The following is a 23655-nucleotide window of genomic DNA, read 5'->3' on the forward strand; positions in this document are numbered from 1 at the left end:
AATTATGATGGATACATTCTGCAATAATAAAATATCTTTTTTTAACACTCATCTCATTTTTACGTATTATTTAGCAGGAACAATGACAAAACAAAAGTAATTGCCTATGAATACCTATTGCTCTCAAACACAACGTTTAGACGAACTCTAGAACTCAACGTTATATTTTAAGGCCGATTTTTTTCTACACTCCTTGGCCATATTAAAGCCATATTAGCGTTCCAAAAAACTGTATCCACCCACATAACCCTCAACATACCTGCATCATACACTTTTTCACCGCCTAAAAACCACTGAAATACAGTACTTCAGCGTACACATTCGTAGCAGTAAACAAAGTCGAGCTGTCAACCCTATCAACTGTCAACTTGACTTAAGTGACGTAACCCCGTCAGGGCTGCCACGCAAAGTGGGCCAAGTAATTTGTCTCGGTTTATTTTTTGCGGACTCGGAACTTTTTTGCGAGAATAAAAGAAAGATTTGAGAAAAGAGGTTGGTGTTTAAGGGTTAAATTGGTGGTGAGCATTTTTTTTATTTAATGAGACTAATTTTTAAATGTCGAATTCGTATTTTCTGTTTCTAATGTTATAAATTATATACAGCTAAAGTTCGGCCATTCAGAGAATGCGTTCCTGACACGTCGCGATTGAACTGACGACGTAATAACATTCATTGATTATTGATATAATAATGTTGTTTTAATGCTCCTCAATTGTTAAAACGGTAAACAACCAGCAAAAATATTTTTATCGTAACTGCAACGCCATTGCAAAGTTACGTCGTCAGTTCAATCGCGACGTGTCAGGAACGCATTCTCTGAATGGCCGAACTATAATAATTATATGACTTTAACGGATATTTAGGACCAGTCTTATAAAGAAAATAAATAAAACAATATACATGTTTAAAAAAATGATATTTAATTGCAATATTTAACATCAAAACTTATAGGGATCTTGTAACTAACACCACAGATGTGTAGAATCGCAAATTAAGCCAAGTTCCTAATCGCCAAGTGTGCCGAGCACTAAATTTTTGGCGCAAACTTGGCCTGCTTGCAGTACGAAACGAATTGAATGAAATTAACTCTAGTACATACTCAACTAGTGAACTAAGTTACTATAATTATAATTTTGCAAGTTCTGTGATATGAGATCCTTAATGAGCCTTAAATTAGTTATAAACATGTTATTAATAGCTGCAGTAAGAATTCTTTCCCTTTAACTTGTACTTTATCACGTCATTATTAGGTCAAAGTATTGAGTGTGTCCTTCAAAATTTTAAAAGTTAAGAAACACTTTTATCATTACATCAAAATAAAAAATATTTATCAAAACTTGGCCACCGAAACAATAGTTACAATAATTTTCCACAGAAAATATATTAGCGTCCTTCTGACCCAGAGCTCCGCATTCAGCATCTATAGATTCAAAAATGCGTCATCTAATTTGGGACGGTCATTTTAAATTACTTGTATGTGATGAATTTAAAAAATATGTCATTTTTATCCTTTAATTTCTTCTCAAGCAACATAGAGACTACAAGTTTTATCTAATAGATAACGTTTTCTACAAGTTGTAAGTGACGTTATAAGAGAACTACAAACTAGGCTTGTTATCTCAAGGAGAGGAAAGTTTAGTCTAGTCTGCATGAAAGAACTAAGTTTTTATTGTCTTGTGCCAATTGTTTATCGGTGGGCAAGAATATGTGTACTTAATTGGTTTATATATTACCTTCATCTGAACTTACCTAAGTCTATATGGGATTCAGGTATTGTACCTAAAGGTATTTAATACGACACTTATCACAGTATTGAAGTGGTTTAGCGTGTCCTTAATTCCCACAAACCTTGGGATAGAAGTGAAGTTCATGAAATATTTTATTTTATTTATTTCAAAACTTGTTTAGGATTATGGTTAAACATAACCTAAACCTTTACTCATCTGAAATATCGCAAAAAATATTTTACTAATATTAGGCCCATTTTCTGAATAGTGCCACTAAAGTGCAAGGGACTCAGCATTACATGCTCTCAGTATAAGAGAAAGTTCAGAATGCAAACGGTCACCAAACACCAGGAACTTCGTAACTACAATTAAAACTTTGTTCGTTCAGAAGTCCACAGTCGGCAACTGTGGCTGATGATAATACTAACTATACAATTAGATTGGACACAACTATGTGCGGAAACACTTTTAATCTAGTGATGTGACTTTAAAATGGAGTAGATAAAGGAGTAGGTAGGTATAATTTTAATTAATCGTAAAAATTAATCTTTAATCTAATCGTATGTTATAAAATGTTACCTTAAAATTATTGTATGCCATTATCATAGTTGTGTACAATTTAAAAGCCATGTAACAACTCACTGTTTACCTATGTACCAAAATAAAGAATATTTGTATTTGTATAATCTGACTCTTGAGTTGAGCAGTATGGCTTGTGTGCTATAACCTATTCCTTCGTGCCCTTCATCACTCTGCGGTCGTATCAAATTGTCGTCCGATTGTCCTATAACAATCGTAAATATCTTGCGCAGTTGGATGATCTTCCAAGAATGGCTGCCGTGGTTATTATAATTATTGTAGGCACTTCCAATTACTTTAAAGATTTCCACTTATTTAAAAGTGATATCCTATCTTCTTATACATTCTTAAGAGTTATGAATATTTTGGACACATGAGGCATGGTCAAAACCGTTTTTATTTTTCCGTCTTTTACCTCCGAAATACATATTAAGAAAGAGGCCAAAGGAAAAAGGTGTTTGTCCACCCCCGCTTTGAAAGTGGACGAAGCAAAAAAGTATGTCAATATGGTGGCAGATGGTCCTGACCTTTCTCATCTAGTTTTATTATGTTTACTGTATAGTCCCATCTTCAATATAAACTTTAATACAAAAGTTCCTTCTGTTGACTTCCTTAAGTATTACTTGATAGTTTTGGAAATATGTAGAAGTGATCTATTAGCATGTTGCTGCGTAGCGTATTGCGTTTTTGATTCCTACACGGGACTACAGTACACTGAGAGTTACACACCCACGGCCCGTACAGTAAATAGATATACATACCTAGGGAAACGCTATGATTTCTAATCTCAGTATCTACTCCGTACACTGTTTCTCTTTATGAAGCCGTAGCAAAAACTAGCAAAACATAAAAATCCTCTAACCACACTCATTGCATTTGTCGCTTCGCGTGCGTTTCGAAACCATTCAGGGCTCGGCCCATTTACGTAATTGCCGGCCGTCCGGTGTATACCATTCAATACGGTTTTTACCCGATACGGGAACGGAACGGACGGTGCTGTGTTTGAAATGCGGAATCGTTTAGCCGGTCGGTTTTTCAAAGAGAAGTTTTAGCTAGCTTGAAGCTGAAAAGTTGTATGTTTTTACATACAAGTGGACGAGAAACTACTCCCATTGAATTGAGTGAAACTCTTGAATCAGCTTTTGGACTCTGGTTGACATTGTTCAGAAAATAGTTTTATAACTATTGAACAATCCTAAGCTTCCTCATCAGGCTTTTTTATTATTCCAACCAGTGCCGGTCACAGACCTGTTCTTATACAGAGAAGGAAGGAATGAACATCAATTACCACACTTGCTTATGGCAGATTGGAGATTTTAGACTTTCAAAATAACTATGTACAGGTTTCCTCAGGATACTTTACTTGTTCCTAAAATTGATGAGAAACAACAACTAACCATGGCAGTAAACAACTATAACTTAGACGCGTAATAAATATCTATTATAGTCACACATATTTATTGAAATCCAATCAAAACTTTTGGGGATTATAAAACTTGTTTGGAGTCAAATTCGCGCGTTCGAAGTTGGGCGCCAATCGGAACCGTTTTTCATTCAATCTGAAAAATGTCAGCGGCATCCTCCGATCCCTTTCAGAACTGAGATTGATAAAAAATATGAAACAGCCTGATTGAAACTTTGATTGAAAAAACTGAATTGGGTGATTTTGAAATTAATGTGCTCTTTTTGATCTCTCGAGAATTTGGGGTTTTAATATTGCTCTTCGCATTTTTTCATTATCATTTAATCAACTGCATTGCTTCTTTTCTCAATCTATGTTGAGTTCGCCTATTAGTCTTAACCTGACGCAGCTGATTAAAGTATGTAGTATCGTATTATTCACTTAATGGTGAACATGAGCTCAATGCATTCACCACTTAATTAAGGTATTTCAATTCCAAAGCATCACAATACTCACCCAGTATAACCTAGCGCGTAAAGATCTATTCATAAAGCGCACTCCAGCCAATCCACATGTCATCCACATACATAGATCCATTATAAGATACGAGATTGCAATACACGCACACACTGACCGCTATTATGACGTAATACCACGGAGTATGGAAAATGGAGATGGCATAATGCAGGTAGGCCAGGCGCCTTGTTCTAGGTCCAAAACGTACGGTAGGCACGACCAAACTAGCAATACCAACGATCAATTACGAGTGAAGTAATGAGACGTTTTGGTTCTTTGAGACATCTGCCAACGGTTTTTGGTACTTATTACAACAAATGATCGGGTCAAAGGTAGGCGTAGACAGTAACGATCCTCGTCTCCAACACACCCACATTGGCGCGTAACTTTCTTAGGAGTTTTTTAGTTATGGAACGTTTTTTTAGCGACGTCAAAAATTATCAAATGACCCCTCCCGCTGTGGGTTATCAGCGGTGAGGGAGTGTGTGTGACTCTTACAGACTAAAAATCTTAGTAGGCCTTTTATGTACCAGGGCCGCGGTGACTCTTTCGAACAATCCCGCAGCCCCGGCAGCCCTTGGCCCTGCTGGGCCCCGCTGGGGTTGCTGACATCTCCTTGAGGAGGGCGTGGAACAACGCGTGCCGCCGACACGGGTCTGTTGTCTATGTAGACATGAGCGATGAGCCAACCAAACTCACCTCCACGGTAGCCGGGAATCATCTAACGTCCGATATGGAACCTCCGCTAGTCATTCTGTTCTCCATGTGACGTAGTACACTAGCGGACACGAGAAATGGCACACCATTAAATTGATCGTAAAATGTTTTAGCTTGTTAATGTAATGGGGACTGATGGCTTTAAATGGATGCATTAAGGTAGTCAAGTAGACGGTAATTGGTTGTAGTTTAATGTTTTAATGAATGTTGAGTCAAAGTTGTGTTTGATTACATAGTTGCTTTTCTATACTATATGTAGATCTGAAGCCTGTTTGTTTGATGGAACGCAATAATCTCAATAACTAATGCACTGATAGAGGGTAGATATCTGTTCTAATATAGAGGTAATAAAGAGGAAACATTTGTTTATTTCTCTGTATACTAGAAGCTCCGAAACTACTCAACAGATTTACAAAATTCTTTCACTGTTGGAAAGCTGAATTTATCCCAATCCTGCCATCCTAAATAGAATCGTAAATACGTTTAAATGAATTAACATGTCACGTTCCCGATTCCTAGAGCTCAATTCCGGGTGGCTAGATATATCCCATTACTTACAGGATTTTGAACCCGGGTAGGTTCTTGTATGCCCGGGTTGAGCCTGATTATATCCGGGATTAACCCGGGTAGGTTATTTACCTTAATATTTTTTTGTGCCTACGTTGGTAATTTTTGAAAATGTATTTTTCTTTAATTTGACTGTGGATTGTGTATTTGGGATTGGGGGAAAAAAATTATGAAGTTCTTTGGTGATTTTCTCTCGAAGAAAAACCCCTGGCAAAGGATAGTCAAAATAAATGAAATAATACCCCATAGTTTTTGTAAAAATCACACTAAGAAAAATCACAATTTCAGATAGGTAAACCGACTGCTTAGAATTGCAATTTTCTTTCCGTAAATACCTACTTTAAAAATAACAAAAATAAAATTCTATTCTATTGCAGAAGTATTGTTTACAAATTTAAAAAGACCAGGCAAAGACTGTCTGTGTATTCCTTATCTCATATTATGCAAGTAACAAATGGACCTGATCTGGCGTACTGCCAACACCTTGATAATTCCGGCTTCGAACCCACTGTTTGTGACAAGAATTCTTACAAGGCAATCTGACTTGAAAACTGCACTGTGTACATTTTAATGAAAAATAATTTACTTGTTTTTTTCTCCTGACGAGTAGAAAACAAATATGAATAACACAAATACAAAACAAGTACAAATTAAAGCTATATGTAGTATATAAGTAGCAGATAACCTGTTACATCTATTGTTTTAAAACTTAGATCGATCTTCAGCAAAAGTCTAACAAACAAATTAATACAACCCAACTAAATAACTAAAACTAAAATAACTAACCTTATTTATATTCAGTAAATTATGATTCCTATAAGCTAGATTGATTTTTCCAAATATTGAGCCTTTTTAACAAACTTGATTCACAGTTCTTTCACGAACAAGGAAAAATATGAAGAACGGTAAATAGCTGGACTTAGAAAAGTTTGTTATCAACCAATGAGACGCCTTCATTGTAATCAAGTACAACGCGGCTAGCTGGCGTCATTTTATTTGCACTCAGTTGTAATCAGGAACGGTGATCCCTACTTCGTCTTCTCTTTGTTTATTAAAAATATAAGCGGATTTTGTATTAAATGATAAAATATTTTGAGTTGTTTTTCTTTTTGTCACTAACTACTGAGGAATACTTTCTGTGTTTTTAAAGAGGTAATTCATAACAATCAAGTGTTAAACGACTTAAAAATCAAACAACTATTCTAAAATAATTTTATCCGCGTATAAAACAGCCGTCTAGCTGCAATTGGTTTCTCAGAAAATCACTGGTCCGTTTATACAAATGAATGTCTCCTAGATAATTGCAGTAATACACTGTACAAAGTAACCACCAGCTTTACAGTTTTCCGGGAAAAATAATAATAATACACTAGGTGGGCGGTGCCGCGGGCTCGGCTAGAGACAACAAACGCGACTGCGTGGCGTCTTTTTATTGCAAGAATTGTAATGAGGGCGGAATCTATACGGACTTAAGAGTGCATTATTGTGATTACTTTTCTTGTGCCTCTAGTGTAATGGCTGTGTTTTGTTTTGTTTACTGAGAACAAAGGGTATTGTGGGATGATGAAGTTTTTAGTACCTGTTGTGTAGACATACTACTAGGCAGTGGCGAGGCGTCCTTATAAGCCGATTCCCATCGGCTTCCCTTTCGAATTTCAAGAAAGAAGCATAGGTATAAGTTATAATATAGGTATAGGTATAATTAATATAATCATTTAAACCACACAATTTAAATATGTAGGTATAACAAAACGCCTACCACCGTAAAAAAAATTGTCTATAAATTACTTGAAACATTTTGCTCCTACTAAATAAGCCGCGGCTTCCTCCTCCATACAAAACTACGCTTGCGTGACGTCATCCACGCCGCGCCGCGCGATGTTCGCAAAATAAGGGCGAGCGGTAACCCGGCTCACGGAGCGGCTTCCACCAATCAAAACTCGCGAGTGAACGAGAAAGAACGCGTCAAGAGTAGAGTAGCTATATCTGTCTACGCGCGAGTGACAGCGCTTTCTCAAATATGTAAACAAACAAATCAGACAAATTCACTCTCATTGTTCTTATTTTGTTTTAGATAATACCATTAACAATTTGTTCTTTGTATTACTTAATTGAATTTATTAGTGTGTGTATCATTTGGAAATAACATAGTTCGTGTGTGTGTTTTAGTTACATTATGTCAACATAGATGGCGTTGTGCATTTTTATGCAAATCCTGAATCGCGGTGTTAAGATTCTCCGCGATTTAATGACCCTAGTTGGGAATTTATTTATTTTTATGAATACACCAAGTATATAATTTTGATAATTTTGATTAAATAGTTGGCAGTATCATTACTCCCTACCTAATTCCCGCGATCGCACTGTGTGACCTGGTACTCAGTACAAGTACAGTACTACAGTGGTCAGTGTGTGTGTACCTAGTGAAAATAGAGATATCTACGTTGAAATGATGTATTTTGATACGTAGACAGTTGGCATCAGGTTTCTTTTTAATGTACCTATAGCATTTATCGCATTAGAGACTGTTTTCCGATCCGACAGATTGTTTACTTTAGGAAGGAACTTATTTTTCAAGGTTAAGTTTTGAGAATAAAAACGTGTTATAAAACTCGGGCACGCCACTCGGGTGAATTACCTACCAATATTACGTCTATATTAAAATTACTAACGTCCTGACGGATAAATACCTACGATAAATATCAATGGCTAACAGGCCGTTGTAAATTAAATACTTAAAATGTATTGTTTCTAGTGCCAAGTTTTCTCAGATTCTAGTACCTAGTTAATATACCTAACTAAAGATAATAAAGTTTTATAGATATTAATAATCTGCCGAATTCCTCGAGAAAACATGTTCAAACTATCAGTCTCTCAGTCAGTGCTAAAAGGTGGACTGAGAAATTACCTCCATTACCTCTCCCCCCATCCCTGAGTACTCCCCCCCCCCAGTTTTTTTTTTTTTGCTGCGGCTTCCCTATTTCATTAAACCACCCTTCGCCACTGCTACTAGGTATCTAATCATGTTACAATAGATACTACTGATTCTGTTACAGAGGTAGTCAGGTATTTACATTGGAATTACGTCTGTTTACGTTTAGCTACGTGTCAAAGTAAAACCAAAAAAAAACGAGAAATCAAAATAAGGGTAGATTTTATTGAAATATGCCAAATGTGTAAATTGTATGCTAAGTAATTTATAAAGTATGCTGGCTCCATTAAAATATATAAGCGTAGCCTTTTCAGGCAAATTCAATGTAAAAATACTTATACATACCAAAATATTATCTTTAACACACAAACACGAAAAAGAACACCTCAATTACGAGTCAAACATTCTAAAAAACTGTACCGTTAACCCCAAACCACCAGGTCACAATATCATTGTGAACATATTTACGCGTGTCTCAGCCCTATAAGGTCACACCACTAATTGGATAACTTCGAGGCGCGGCTACATACAAACAATTTAATATCAAGCATGTGTTTGTTCGTTTTTTGTTTCCACACTGTGATTTTAAGGGTGTTTCTACACGGTGCACCCAGCAGAGCACGCGAGTTGCTTTTTTTTTACGACGTCAAAAATCATCAAATGACCCCTCCCGCTGTGGGTTAGCAGTGGTGAGGGAGTGTCAGACTCTTACTGACTAAAAACCGTCGTGTTCCGTCGTAGGCCTTTTATGTACCAGGGCCGCGGTAACTCTTTCAAACAATCCGCAGCCCAAAACGCGAGTTACTTGCTTTGGTACATGCTCGTCGCTGTCGCTGGATCCGCACGTTTTTAAAATGCATGTAACCTGCGCATGTGCCTCAATATGCCCAAGCTACTTGCACCGTGTAGACGCACCCTAATGAAAAAATTACGAGTCAAAACAACAGCCTGTATTTTGATTCTGTGTACTAGTTGTTGTTTGAACATCTTTGGTAGTGGATATGGGTAGTCAGAAGCCAGAAAGTATGTCAACCAGTCTTACTGGGGTATTGGGTGGCCTGGGTTGAGAATGACAGATATATACAATTGCTTCTTGTATAACTCTGGAACTCTGGGTTAGACTGAAAGCCGATCCTAATATACTTGTTAAAAAGGCTAGGCCGACGATGATGATGATGATGAAAGCTAACTGGCCACCGCACTTGCATGAAATTGGTCGATATCTGGTCACTGTAGGCTGGTGCTGCTTCGATCCAAAACGGTTTCATGTAAATACATACAAACCAGTAGTGCAGCTGCGGCTGATTTAATGATTTAACGTGCGGTTGGCAGTTGCAGTCGGCAACTAGTATTCAAAACGTACCTTAATGAAAATATTAAGAGTCAAAACAACAGCCTGTATTTTGATTTCGTTTACAGGCTGTTGTTTTTGTGATTGATGGATGTTACGTTTGTCGGGAATTCGGATTGCTACCGTGATAGTCAGTTGATGAATTGTCCTTATTTTTATGGAATACAAAGTATTTCTTATTATTAACTGTGAAAGTGACAAATAAAAAAATGAATAGATTTTACATTGTTAATAACTTTACCAGCACATTGAACATAGTTTTATTGCACAAATGGTTGTTCATGAAATTGATGTTTTACGATGTATCGATTTGTTGCATTATTTATTTATTTGCTTACACGTGTTGTTTAAAGTTTTAAACCAGTCTGTTTACTGTTTAAAGTCGCCCTTTAAAAAAATCTAGTTAACAATTAATTTAATAATCTATTTTTACTACATATTAGGTTTCAGTAGCTTTTGACCGACATCGGAAAAAGGAGGTGGTACTCTTAAAGTAAATAATAAAAACAAGGTTTTTCAATATTTTTAATCCATGGCAAATAAAGTGAAGCATGTTTTTTTATTCCCTTTCATTCACTGTCGAATACAGACTCCGTGAAAATAGTATTTTTTTTATTTTTTATTCAGCCATGTGGCCCGCTGATTGAAACTGTCGACACGACAGCGCTGAAGCGCTGTGTAACATTTTGCTGCAAAAGATTAGAGAATGGGATGAACTGAAATAATAGCGCTTTATTCGCTTTTAGGTTTTTTATTCTTGTTGGACGATCGTTTCATGTCGGTCAATGGCAGGATCTGTACTTGCTATGCAGATGTGAATTTGTTTCAGGGTTATAATTTCATGATAAAATGGTTGAACCTATTTGGGTTAGATTTGGTACTACTTTAATAAGATAAATAGCAATGGGAGCCTGGAACATGAATGACTCCAGAAGGAACGTGGTAGGTTTTTAGTCAGTGAGACTCTGACCCTCTCTTTTTCTACATTCTTTCATTGGGTGAATATCCAGTCTGACAAAAATGTGATACTAAAATATTATCTCTTGAGCGTACCTACACTTATATTTTGAACCCATTTAGTACTCTTAGTATTTAGTACTCTTACGTTAGTTCCAGATCTGACCCAATTAAAATTCTTGTAACAATATGCATACCCTAGCTGTCTGTAAAATTGTTAATTAAAATACACAATGCGTTGTATTACAAAGTACCAAGACATGTATTACTAAGCGGTATCGAGTTGCCCCGGTAACTGGGTTGAGGAGGTCACATAGATAGTCGCTCCTTGTAAAACACTGGTACTCAGCTGCATCCAGTTAGACTGGAAGTGGACCCCAACATAGTTGGGAAAAGGCTCGGGAGATGACAGTGACCATGTACAACACACACACATAAATAATTGATGTGTTCATATATAAGCGAGGTCGATGCATCGAATCAAAATCAATATAGACAAAATCGATCATTACAGTAGTTTACAGTGGTAGTTAGTACGATTTAATGTTCAGGACAGTTTTATGTGAAAATTACTTTGGAAACTAAGTTTCAATCAATTTTTATTTGAAGCTGTAAATTGGCAAGTTATTCGTCCTAATGACTTTAAAATTTCTTGAGGACTATGATTCATATTTTCCGTTTCATGAATTCAGTTGTAAGGTATCTTTCAATAGTAGTAATAGTGATTGCTTACAATCAGATAACGTCTGAACTTACTAGTTTCTTTATTGAGAAAATAATTGATTTCTTTCAGATACTCGTATTAGTCTTACACAAAACCCCAAATAAAATTGGGATAAAGGCAGGAGGATGATGATGATGACACAACATAACCTCTTACTTATTTATTTCTTTGTTCCTTCTGAAGCCCTCTGTGTACGAGTGTTGCATTAACTCTTTTGAACAATCCCACAGCTCCGGGAAACCTACCTCTAATGAATTGTTTTCCTTAGTACATCTAGCATAATCTGTTTCGTATCGATTGTAAGTTGCATACAATTCGTGCGTTCCATCGATTTTATGTTGTTAGCGAAGGTAATCGACGTTCGTAGTTCGGGGCTGTTTGTTTTTGTAACGTTAAGCGTCTTTTGATAATTTTTGTGGGTTGTCTTTAGATAACTTCCGTACATTTAGGGTTTGAATTAACAGTTTTATGGCAATTTCACAACTAGCTTCCACCAGTGGTTTCAACCGCGTCCCCTGGAAACTACTTCACCTTTCTTGGTGAATGGCCTATCTAAGACGGAAAAAAATGACAATTCGATCCTATAGTGCCTGAGATTAACAAAACAACTCATCAGCTTCATAAATTATTGAAAGACCTTATTGAACTACCACTATACTTTCAAAGGTTGTTCATTACATATGCAATAACTCAAAATCAGCTCCCTTTCCCAATTTTTCATTCCACATGACTTCGCAAGCAGCAAACCTCAAAACTCGCTCACAAAAATACTAACATTATCCCCTCCACACTTAACCAAGAGGCGACAGCCTGAACTGGGAATAAACTCAATAATTTTGACTTAACATCAGTTTATATTGCATAACTTTATTATAATTTCCATCACACCAAAATCAACCCTATAACTAAAACAATACGGTTCATTTTCCCATGTCGTGATTCATGTAGGTAGTTTGATGTGACAGAGAGCTCTTATCGCAATGACTCTCAAAGCTCCGTTGTTACACCAACGAATGTAGGTACTCGTAGTTACATCTCATTTAGAGGGGTCCTTACAACACAATTGATGTTCAACTTTTTTTGTTTTTAGCACTCCGTCTCTGTAGAATGTGTTTTGTTTTTGGGTGCTGATGAAATGTGCAGCTAGTGTAATTTTTGCCCTACTAAGCATTTTTGTGACAATCTCTTTTAAACGTTTTCAAGAGCCTTTAAAAGCTATACAGTTTTACAATCACTCCGAAGTTAGAACAGCAATATACTTACTATTATATGAAAAGTTTTAAAGTATCTCAGTCTGTCTGTCCCGCTTTCACGCCAAAATAACTGAACCGATTTCAATGACAGAGTTTAGAGCCTGAGAAAGGATATACCTATGCTTTTTACCCGGATTTGGGAAGTATTTCCATAGAGAAGTGGATGAAACCACGAGAAGCAGCTATATCATAAAGTTTACAAATGGTCCTTGCCACTTCAATTTTCACTTTACCTCAGTCACAAAACAGCACAAAACTATAAAGCCAGTAGACTGTAAATTATCCTAGCAAATGTGCAAACAACGTCTGAAAATGCAAACACGGCACTTGCATAACACTTGATTTGTTACTCGCCTTCGCTAAATTATTCCCTAGCATTACATACTAGTTAATTCTCGTAGAGAGAATAACTTTATACACACGTAGAAATCATGCTCATTATTTTTCTTAGAGTTCTAAACATTGTTTTGTGAACTGCATCAAGTAATTAAAGGGCAGGATCAAAATATCTATCCATATAAGAAATGTCAGATGATAATAATTGCTTAGACTACATAAGAATTTTGCTTTGAAACTTTTTAACAGTATTTTTTTTATTTCTACAAAACGAGATACAGAATTGAATCGCAGATAAAAGTATTCGTTATTATTATAAAGTCAATATAATATTTTTCATAAAGGTTCATCTAATAAATATAAATTAATATTTTTACAATGGAGAGAGAAACCAAATAGTTTTATTATATTTGTATCCCTTTTATCGGATAATGCCTCAAAGGGCTTTGTAATAGACAGCCTTTTGACTGCGAGTTGATTGAGTAAAGGCTAGACTAGTCATCTTTAACTTTAAGTACTTCAAAGATTTATTCTTTACAAGATCGTATTAATTTGGAAGGGTTTTAAGATGTAAATATTTCAAGATTAAAATGAATAACTTGGTGTAAAAATATTTTTGTTTAATTTATAATTAACTGCAAACTGACAATAATAACATATGGAACCATGATTTCCAAATTACAGGTCAAGAATGATCTTCAATTAAATAAGTTCAATTATAGTGTTAAATAATTTGTTATAATTGAATAATAAAATTGTTGTCGTTGATTTTAACAACGAGAAAGGCAATAACTGTTAAGTTTCGTGTTTTTGAAATAAAATTAAAAAAATATCGATAAAGTAACCTACTGACCTAAGAATAGAATTAGTGTTATAAATTAAATTAAAAAAGCAATTAAATTCGTCAATTTAATATAAAGTCTGTGATTGAGTTCTATTAACCCCTAAAGTGATAAGGCCTAAGTGTTGGGGGCTCCTAAAGTGTGAGGTGCTACTAAAATATTGGGGGCCTAAAGTGTTGGGGACCACGTTGGGGACAACTAAAGTGAAGAGTGGAATTTGGAAAGAAAAGGCGGTTTATAAGCATCAAAATGGCGTTCGCGGCAGCTCGCATGATCCTCAAGGACAAGCGGCGGAAGGCATCCAAAGAAGACTTCAGGGATCCCAGAAACAGAAGCAAGGTATTATCTTCTAATTAAAATAACCATTTTCATTAACAAACAAAAAAAAATGTAGGAGATTTTTTAATTAAAAAATTCTAGGAGTCCATTTCCTAAAGTGACTTTCGTTAACAGTCCAATAGGGGATTCAACTCCTACAGTGACTTCCTACAAGTCAGAGTAACAAAACAATTGCAGAAGTACCATTCCCTGGTGCTAACGTCAGCTGATTTATTACCTAATTAGTAAGCAGCAGGTGCGTTTGCTAGCGGTTTAGCCAATCAGGTGACAGGTAAATAATTAATTGCCTAGACTACTGGAAATTGTACCTACAATTGGGATGCACTTGAGATTTACGGGATTTGCGCAACATATTAGTTCGAGTGAGCGAAATGGGGAATCAGAGGTGAATTTTGTATTTGTATTTTAGATTTTGGTTTTGAATTTGTATTGGTGAATGGTTAATATTTTGACAGATATTATATCTTGACATTTAAGACTTTCATAGACACGTTCTGTGCAGTTTGATTTAAAAAATATTTTTTGACACAAAAAATCCAAAAATACCTATGCTTTTATAAATTGATTTTTATTCGTAAATGATAACCAAAAGGCTTCAATACATACATGGTTAGTTAGCTTCATTGAAAAATAAACGTGAAAAGTAACCGTAGCCCGTGATATATAATTTCAGATCAGTTCATTAGTACGGTTCGTTCGGAAATTGCTCATTAAGCCACGTCGAACTTCATGGATAAATAGGATGGTTGTTACACCGTATTGAAAAAGTTTTATGAGAAAAAATATGATGATTTTTTATGATTTCTTCGAATTGATTGGTGAAATTTCTTTAGTGCGATGATGACAGCAATACGTTTTGCCAAACGTAGAAAGAATGAAAATGCTTTATTTAAAATTAAATTAGCTGTAGTTTATATTCTTGATAAGTGACCGAACGTTTCTAAATACCTATCAAAAGACGCATGTCATTGTCTACCTAAAACTAAAATCACCTCAATACCTTCCTTTGCAGCGCGGTCGGGTAAATTATACAGGTATAAAGTTACAGTACGGTGTGACAAACAGCCAAGTGGTGCTAACTCGCTTGTTCCCAATCTCAGCGCGGAATAGGAAATCATTATAAACTTTAATGAGTTTTCACCTTTAATGGTTTTGTAACCGAAACTCGGTTATACAGGGCCTTTAGTTCTTGAGTTTTTTTTTGTTGAAGGTGTATTTTGGTATGGCGCTTTAGTTTATGCCTGGTTGCTAGAGTGGCAGATCAAGTTGCCACAAAGATCTGACAAAGAGATATCTGGGGGTACCTAGGTGTACCGAATGATTTGTGCAGTCGACAGCTGTCAGTTTTCAAGGGAAAATACCGTTGTTCGTTCTGACTGACGGCAACTGTGAACTACATCAAAATACTGTTGGAGAATACCTACATTAATGTGCAGCTGATATGCTGTAAGAAATTAGTAATAAAAATACTAGTTTCTTTTCACTTATTATCCCCGTAAAAATGCCTGTAAAAGTAGCCTATGTGATTGTTTTTGAGTGAACGACTTACAAAAATTCATACACACAAACTATCAAGTTTACAATATTGTAAACTTGATAGTTTGCAACTGTGATTGTATAGCGACTATTATTCACTCCCGATAACAAAGGACCCTTTACCCAAACGCCGTCTATCTCAATTTCCATTCAAATCACTAGTTCACTGAGAATGAATACATTTTGCGAGACTTAAAGCCTTCTTGGAGTCGAAAAGTCCACCGGATGAATCGCAATTGGTCCGGATAAACCGGCTGGACTGGCCAGCCCGGGTATTGATTGCGGCCGGGGGGAAAGATGGATACTTTAAAAGTTTTGCAAAGTTCACGTATATGTAGCCTCTATGTTTTAGGTTCTATTTTGTTGTACCTTCGGAGCTTAAAGAATACTTAGTCTGGATTGTTGGGTCGTTCGAAAGAGTTTTTATAACCTCGGAAACTCAATTCGAGTTTAAGTAAGTGTTGGGTTTTATCATTGAAAGCCTGCCACGTTACCTTCTGCCTGCCACAGCCTGGTGGTCAATGATCACCAAACAGTGTCAATGGCAGTTCTGCAAATTATCATAAAAGTGGTATCTCATTTAAAATGTAATTATTTTGCCATTCCAGTTTTGATAACATCAATATTCTATTCCAAGATTTTTTCTGATACTTTGATTGGAGACATAGTAATTGTTGTTATTAATCTTTAGATTATTCTTACTTATTATAGAGATGTGATCTCCTTTAATTATTATTCTTCTTCACGCTACTAATCAATTTGAATATTTTCATAGTTTTTTTTTGGAAATTGAACATCTTAAGTCCATGCCAAGTTTGTGCTTTTCTATACTCATAGCAATTTCCTCTACAGCTTTGATATGTCGAGATAATATTTTATTTGTTCCGATCACGGAAGCGACCTACTTGCAACTGTTCGATATTGTCAATACCTCTCTGTTTACAAGTATTTATTGTGTACAGTCAACTTCAGGTCAGTGATAACAGTTTTATAGGAAAATTGTACTTAGTACTTATTAGTTAAGGTGCATGACAGTTACCACTGATGTGCAGTCTACTGTACCAGATCATTTGTATGTGTTTGTATAGCCTTTGTATTTTGGTAAAGATTTAATTGGAAAGCCAATTAATTGGAGTGTCTTTTAACTTAATTGATTGGCGTTACGAGGTTTGAAAGCTTCAATATAGTAATGACAGATTGGTTTTATTTTTGTATTTACGGAACTAATTGTATCTCTTACAATTAGTGAAAGTGATTGGGAGTTCTCATTACTATTGTAGTTTCCCACAGTTTCTGCCTTCCTGATTTCCTGATTGTTCAATCCTAAAATATCTTTGAAGAATTACGTCTATCGCCACAGTTAAAATACACACTTACTAGATTAATGAGCTGAAAAACTCTTGTTCCGCATATAAGAAAATCCAAAAAAAAAGATATTGAATCCTATTACTGCAACTAACCACAATCTTGTAAACATACAAGTCACGGTTAGTACGCAGAAAACCGTTCCGTTTATTGCACGTTCAGTTATTAACCTTCCGTGCCGCGTCCGGCTTATATCCGGCAATGGAGGCCGCACTTCCGTGCTTACAGTCCAACGCGCATTCTATGTACGTATAAAACTAGGCGATTAGGTAATTTTTTTCTAACAACTTCCTGAGGTTTTTAGCCGACTTGCAAGATGGGTTGTTAAGTGGTCGTCTTTGCATGTGTGACTATTTTATATCACAATGAGTTTCTCTGTTTGTTCCTACTCATATTTTCAACGTGAAAGTTTGGATGTCGTAGGTTTTTGACACTCATTCGCACAAAAACTAACGAACAGTTCTTAATGGAACTTAACAATTATATAGCTAATACATCAGAACAACATATAGTTACATTTTATCCCTCTGTGGGATGTAGCTCAGCTAATATTTACACCGCATAGTTCCGCCAACAGTTGACAGACTAGCTACCGTATTTATCTGTACCCAAACTTAAGTCAAGGAAAGATTTATATACAAAGATTTCTACGGATCGTGACCCAATTTCAGGATAAAGGGTTTCGATGATATATAGCAGTAATTAGTTGAGATTTCGCGAACTTTCTGCAAACATTTGAAGGAAGCTATACTGATTTGTGGAGTCTTAAGAAATATGGGCGTTGTTGACAAAAATGTACCGTTGTGTTTACGGTTGACAATGTTTACCTGGAACTTGATGTCATATTAAAATTTGATGATTTGTGCTTGAACTTCCATCCATATATGAACAGCATACCTTATTTTTGAGATGAATTTATCAGATGAACCCATTCCGTGGGAAAGGAGTGTCAGACTTTTACTGACGAAACCCATCTCTGTGTCTGTCTTTTGTTTTTTTTTTTTGAGTAGCTACTGGAGTTATGGTTACTTTTTCAAATAATCCAGCAACCTCGACAGGTTTTACAACAATTAGCTACATTCTCTGAATAACCGCTTTGCATCAGCATAAAGCTAAAACAAGCGCCAAGCAAATAAAATTAGAACTTCACACAAATAAACAACAAGAAAAACAAATGAAATTCTTACAAAACAATAACTTCTGTCTGGCAACAGTAAACATAAAGTTTGTCATCAGATTCTCCCAGAAGGCATTCTTGGTGAACTCGACGGAATAACTAGTGATGCCCCCGGGATTCGCTCGCTATCGATTCGGGAATTACACGAGTCGACAACTAAGGAATCTAATAAAAAGTTATGTTTTATTGCGAGTGTAACACACATATAAGTGAATGGGGTTTTGATGGGTTTCATATGTTGGGATATTCTTTATTGGGTGTATTTGAAAGGTTAGGATGAAGTCCAATTTTTTTGTATGATAAAACCTTTTAATAAACACTCTGAAAATATAACCCATGGAACTTGAAAAAAAAAATGAGTACTAATAGGGTGAATTTGTAACATATAATCCAGTAATGCAACCAATCTTAATATCTGCGTCAGCTATATTTATCGTACGTCAACAAAAAATGAACTAGGATTGTAATTTTACATTATTTTCACTTTTATGTAAAACATGTCAAGATTTATAATATCTGTCAAAATATTCAGAACCCGAATACAGAACATTTAGGAAACGTTGGGAAAAAGTAAGTACCTAAGTAAAGTAACTTTATCAAAAAAATACAAAAAATTTGACACATTCCTCAGAGTAGCAACAAAATATTTCTACCAAAATACGCTTTCAAACAAATTAGACGGAGAAAAAGTTAATTTCCTCATACAATATTTATGGGAGACGACAAAATATGAATGAATAATAATATTTTTACCATTTTTACCTAACGGAAAATTGTGTGGGCGAGCGTCGGAGGAAACTCTAGGAAAATTGAAGATTTGGACCGATTTACTTTGGATCATAGTGGATTTACTGCACTAACTTTAGGCAGACTTTAGTAGGTATTGGAAAATGATATAGTGCCTCCGTAATGCATATTTTATAGGATGCGTTTAAGATGCTGTGAAATTTTATAGGTACAGCGAAGTTTATGGCGAAAGCTAAATATTATTGACGGTTAAAAGGGGACACGAAAGTGTTTTGTTTAAATGTCATTTTAATAATGTTTTAATCAGGTAGGTAACTGTCTACAATTCCATGTGAAATGAAAAGACTATACTTATACTAAAAATGGTATGATTTTACTACGAACAAAAATGGTTTTCTTCGTATGTCTAACCTTTCTGTTACAGATGTTCCAGTTAAAACTTAACACCAAAAAGACGTAAACCCTTTACTTGAACACTGACATCAGCCATTACCGTTATACGCAGAATTGAGTCTCTGTTGTAAATAAGTGTTGCTGATCGTCTTGGCAAATGCTTTAAATGTTAATATAATAGTGCTCTTTACAAGAATACCTTTATAAGTATCGATTTACTAAGCCATACTTATAATCGTAATCTATGGACAACGAAATTTGTGTTTTAATTTATCAATGTGTGACAATTGGACCCGTAACTTCTGTGCGTTATTTTTGACAAAATCTTAGGTCCTGATCGACATTTGGAGAAATTTAGAATGCAAGTAAAAATGTTTATTTTTATTCTTCTACTTAAAAAAAAATAATAACTTTAATAATACCTTCTTCAGCACAATACTTTTGTCAAACAAAGCGCACGATTTTTTATCAAAATTTTCTTGATTTTTTTCACAAAAATTTGTAAAGAGCCACTTAAGTGTTGGTTGCAAACTATCTATCCTGCTTCCCTCTGGCGGTATGACGACTCAAACTCACTGTTTTTCCGATATTTCTATTTACACAAACGAACAAATTGCTTGCATTTAATTGTTATGTGTGTTTTTGGAGCTTAATTTGTTATTTTGAAGCCATTTTTAAAACATACATTGTAAGTAACAACCTTCAATTTGGTCTTTCCCAAAAAATGATCCTAATTTTCTGGTCATGTTATCCCGGTAATGTTGGCTTCCTTATTCCAAATTAAGCTCCAATATCTGTGCATAAAACATTTGACTAACTGTTTCTTGTGTGCCCGACCAACAAGATATGATGCAGCACGATCTGTCTCCTTCTTCCAACGCCTATGCACAATAGATGCACTGACGAGCTGTTTACATGCTAAAACGGTACTTGTAATAATTGAAAAATGATAAATTGCTATTCAAAATACACGAAAAATGGAGTTTAAAAAATGCAGAAAAAAGTAAAGTAGCAAACTATGTTTATGTCTGAACCAAACCTTAACTTCTTTGGTACAAAAAAAAACGTTGCTCACGGTTTTTCAGAAGCAATAAATTTAACAAAATATGGAACCGCTAATACACTACATCAACTCACAGTGAAATAACGTGTTCCGAAGAAACATAAACGTCCTAATAAAACTCGTTAAAAATATATCAACGAATTTGTTAAAATATTAAACAGTGATACATGAAACTTTATTTTTGTCGACTATATATATATAAAATGTGGGATATAAAAAGATTGAAAGCACCATTGAATTTTCGAAATAGACGAAGTTATGTCATAACCCGCATGGTTCCTCGAAAATAAATGAAATTATTTGTTGCCTCGAAGGACCAAAATTCGATACAATCCGATGGGCAAAACGAGATTTATTTTTTGCAATTACGAAACATCAGTCACAGAGAACTCTAGCGGCACAAACTCGGAAATATCATTACCATCATCGGAAAAGATTGATGCACAAAGATTTAAACGTCGCAAACTTTGTATTGTCAATGAGAAATACGAACAGCAATTTATCAAAACAACTTTGAAATATCGAATGCGTCTGTTCAGACACGTTAAAAGTTGACCGTTGTACAGCCTCGAAAACAGCTTGTTCATTGAGCATGTCAATCTTCTTGGTCGTTGTGACAAAAGCTGTGTGTGCTAGTGTATAGGAACGAATGTTTCTTCTTTCAGGCTCGGAGCGCTAGCACCAGTAGCTTTAGGAGTGTAAGTCAGGTAATGAAAAGTAAACGCTTGATCACGCCTGTCCATTTCAGAGCATTTGATTTCGTTTGTTAGATGGCAATGATTTTTATGGTGGCATTTGTACTGCTTTTGTAGCTTAAAATGTTTGTAACCAGGGTATCAAAATAGACCTGTCTTAACAGGACTTTCGGTATCAACATGAATTCTACTCTCTTCTCCAAAGTGTTCCTAGAAACCCTCTGTTCCAATTTTTATAGATAAAGTCGGGCAATATCCTTTTATCTTAATGGATACTTTCCGTAATTTTATTATCCGCAATATTGTCCCCTAAAATGTCTCTTCCCAAATTTGTTATGTTTTGGGTCAAAATACTTATCATTATCGAATTAAGTCGTTCCTTCCGACAAACTTTCTACTTAGGACCAGTACTGAAAAAAGTTCAACATTCTTCAGCTGAAATAGCAGTGGAATCTAGGGTATAAAATACCTTGTTGGGTAACTTTTTTTTTCATTATAACATTGGTCTACAAAATTATACCTTTCAAGCAATTCCACATTATAACACTCCCACTTGAAGTAGGCACATCTTCTGCAAACCCCAATAGTTGTTCCATTCTCTCGTAAAAGAAAGTCGGTGTAATAAAAATCATTGCCAAAAATATTCTTGTCACTATTCATACGCGTAATAAAATGTAGTTTGTTTTAGCAGTAGCCCATCTCCATCCGCGTAGAATCAGAAACTGCGAACGGTAAGTGGCGACACTTCACGATACACACATCATTGTAGATTTTTTACAATCTATCAATAGACTACGGAAATCATCTGAAGAATTTGATGAAGAAGAACGTCGCAAGCAGCGTTGGATGGAAGGTATAAGTTATCAGATGAAGATATTTGGTAGATATTTGGTAGATATTTGGTGTACCCCAAAGTACTCTCATAGATCTATAAATGATTTATGCCTATATTGCCATAATGAAAACTGGAGTACATAATGAAAATTGTTAAGCTCTGTGTTAGTAATTACTAATAGCAAAATATGGTCAAACAACCCGTCTTCATCTAACGCCTAAAATTTATAATTACAAAAGTATAATCTAACTATTTCATTTCCAATCAAGCTTAGACTAATTTTAATCTACATACTTATTCTTATTCTTTATTGCACACTAAACAGTAAATACATACGGGATACAGACAGTTATGTACAACGGCGAGCTTAACCCAGAATTGGGTTCTCTTACAGCCAACCTTAAAGCGATAGAGATATCTTATATAGCATAATGAATCTAAACTGCTCAAAAACCAAATGTGCTGTATTAAATTAGATCAATCATCAATTGATTCTAGTCATTAGATATCAAAATAATTTAGATCACTTAGAATATGATTAGCAAGAGTAGCCGAAATGCTAGAACTACTTGATTTACCTAATAAATTATTTTGAAATCACCTCAATCAATCAGGACTCGTCCTATTAATTTAGCAGTCACGCATTTTTTATCTCAATCAACACTAGTGTAGTGTATAGCAGAAAAAAATAACTAAAAATCCCGAGCATTTACTTAGATAAAATCACTTCCAAAATTCAACCTATTTCAAGGATTTAAAAACAACATTTCCAACTGCACTCTGGGATTCACAAAATTCCACAACATTGACTGCAAAAAGTGCATACGAGAAGCAAATCTTTTTCCCCACATTCTAAAGATAAACTTAAAAATCTTGCTAAGCCGACACAATTCCTGCAACTTTGCGGCCAGGGAAAGCGAAATTTAAAACTAATAGTTGCATAAATCTTGCAACGGTGCAGTTGCAAGATTTATGCAACGTCATACGGAATCATGTCGCAAAGTTTCCAAGCTTATACGTATCTTAGGAACATGTTGCAAAGTAATGTTGGTTGGAGCTCTTTTGAAAAGTCAACTTTTATGCACCATCGTAAGTAGGTATATTTTTTATCTGTTATCAATACCTTTTAAGAGACGTGCATTGAATTTATTTAGCCAATAGATAGAGGTTTCTCTTGTGATCTTTCCTATAAGTGTTTTTTGACTGTCTAAAGTTAGAAATAAGGTTTTAGACTTTAAAAGTAGTTAGTTATATTTGATAATTAAAATGGCAAACTTAAAGTTACAGATGCCAAAAAGGTAAAAAAAACTTCAAGTAGATAATACAGTAAATAGCCTGAGAAACAAACATGATTGATTGAAATAACTCTCGGGACGGCTATAAATCAAATACACAGAAATACGATTAATACTTTATGAATGAAAATGTATTTTATACCACAAATGACCGTTTAGTCTTAATAATACAGAACAACGTTGTACATTTTGTACATTTTCTAAGCTAGAAGCTTTACCCAAAAGTTTTTGAGCCCAAAAGGTTGGGGAATAGACCCAAACCTTTTGCTTCGGACAGGAATCCATTATAAAGCCCATTTACCACATG

General features: G+C 35.2%; 1 protein-coding gene and 1 long non-coding RNA gene across 2 annotated transcripts in view; both read left to right on the forward strand.

The window, feature by feature from the left end:
- Positions 1-13921, forward strand: part of LOC124637647 — a 54704-nt gene extending 40783 nt beyond the window's left edge. Inside the window, exon 2 of the long non-coding RNA XR_006985270.1 lies at positions 13746-13921. This is a non-coding gene — a long non-coding RNA (uncharacterized LOC124637647). The remainder of the gene's footprint in view (positions 1-13745) is intronic.
- The window catches only part of LOC124637644 (calmodulin-A-like), a 176030-nt gene that overhangs the window by 110452 nt on the left and 41923 nt on the right, over positions 1-23655 (forward strand). The window lies entirely within an intron of this gene.

The sequence above is a fragment of the Helicoverpa zea genome, chromosome 16 (assembly GCF_022581195.2).
Source record: "Helicoverpa zea isolate HzStark_Cry1AcR chromosome 16, ilHelZeax1.1, whole genome shotgun sequence".
NCBI lineage: Eukaryota > Metazoa > Arthropoda > Insecta > Lepidoptera > Noctuidae > Helicoverpa > Helicoverpa zea.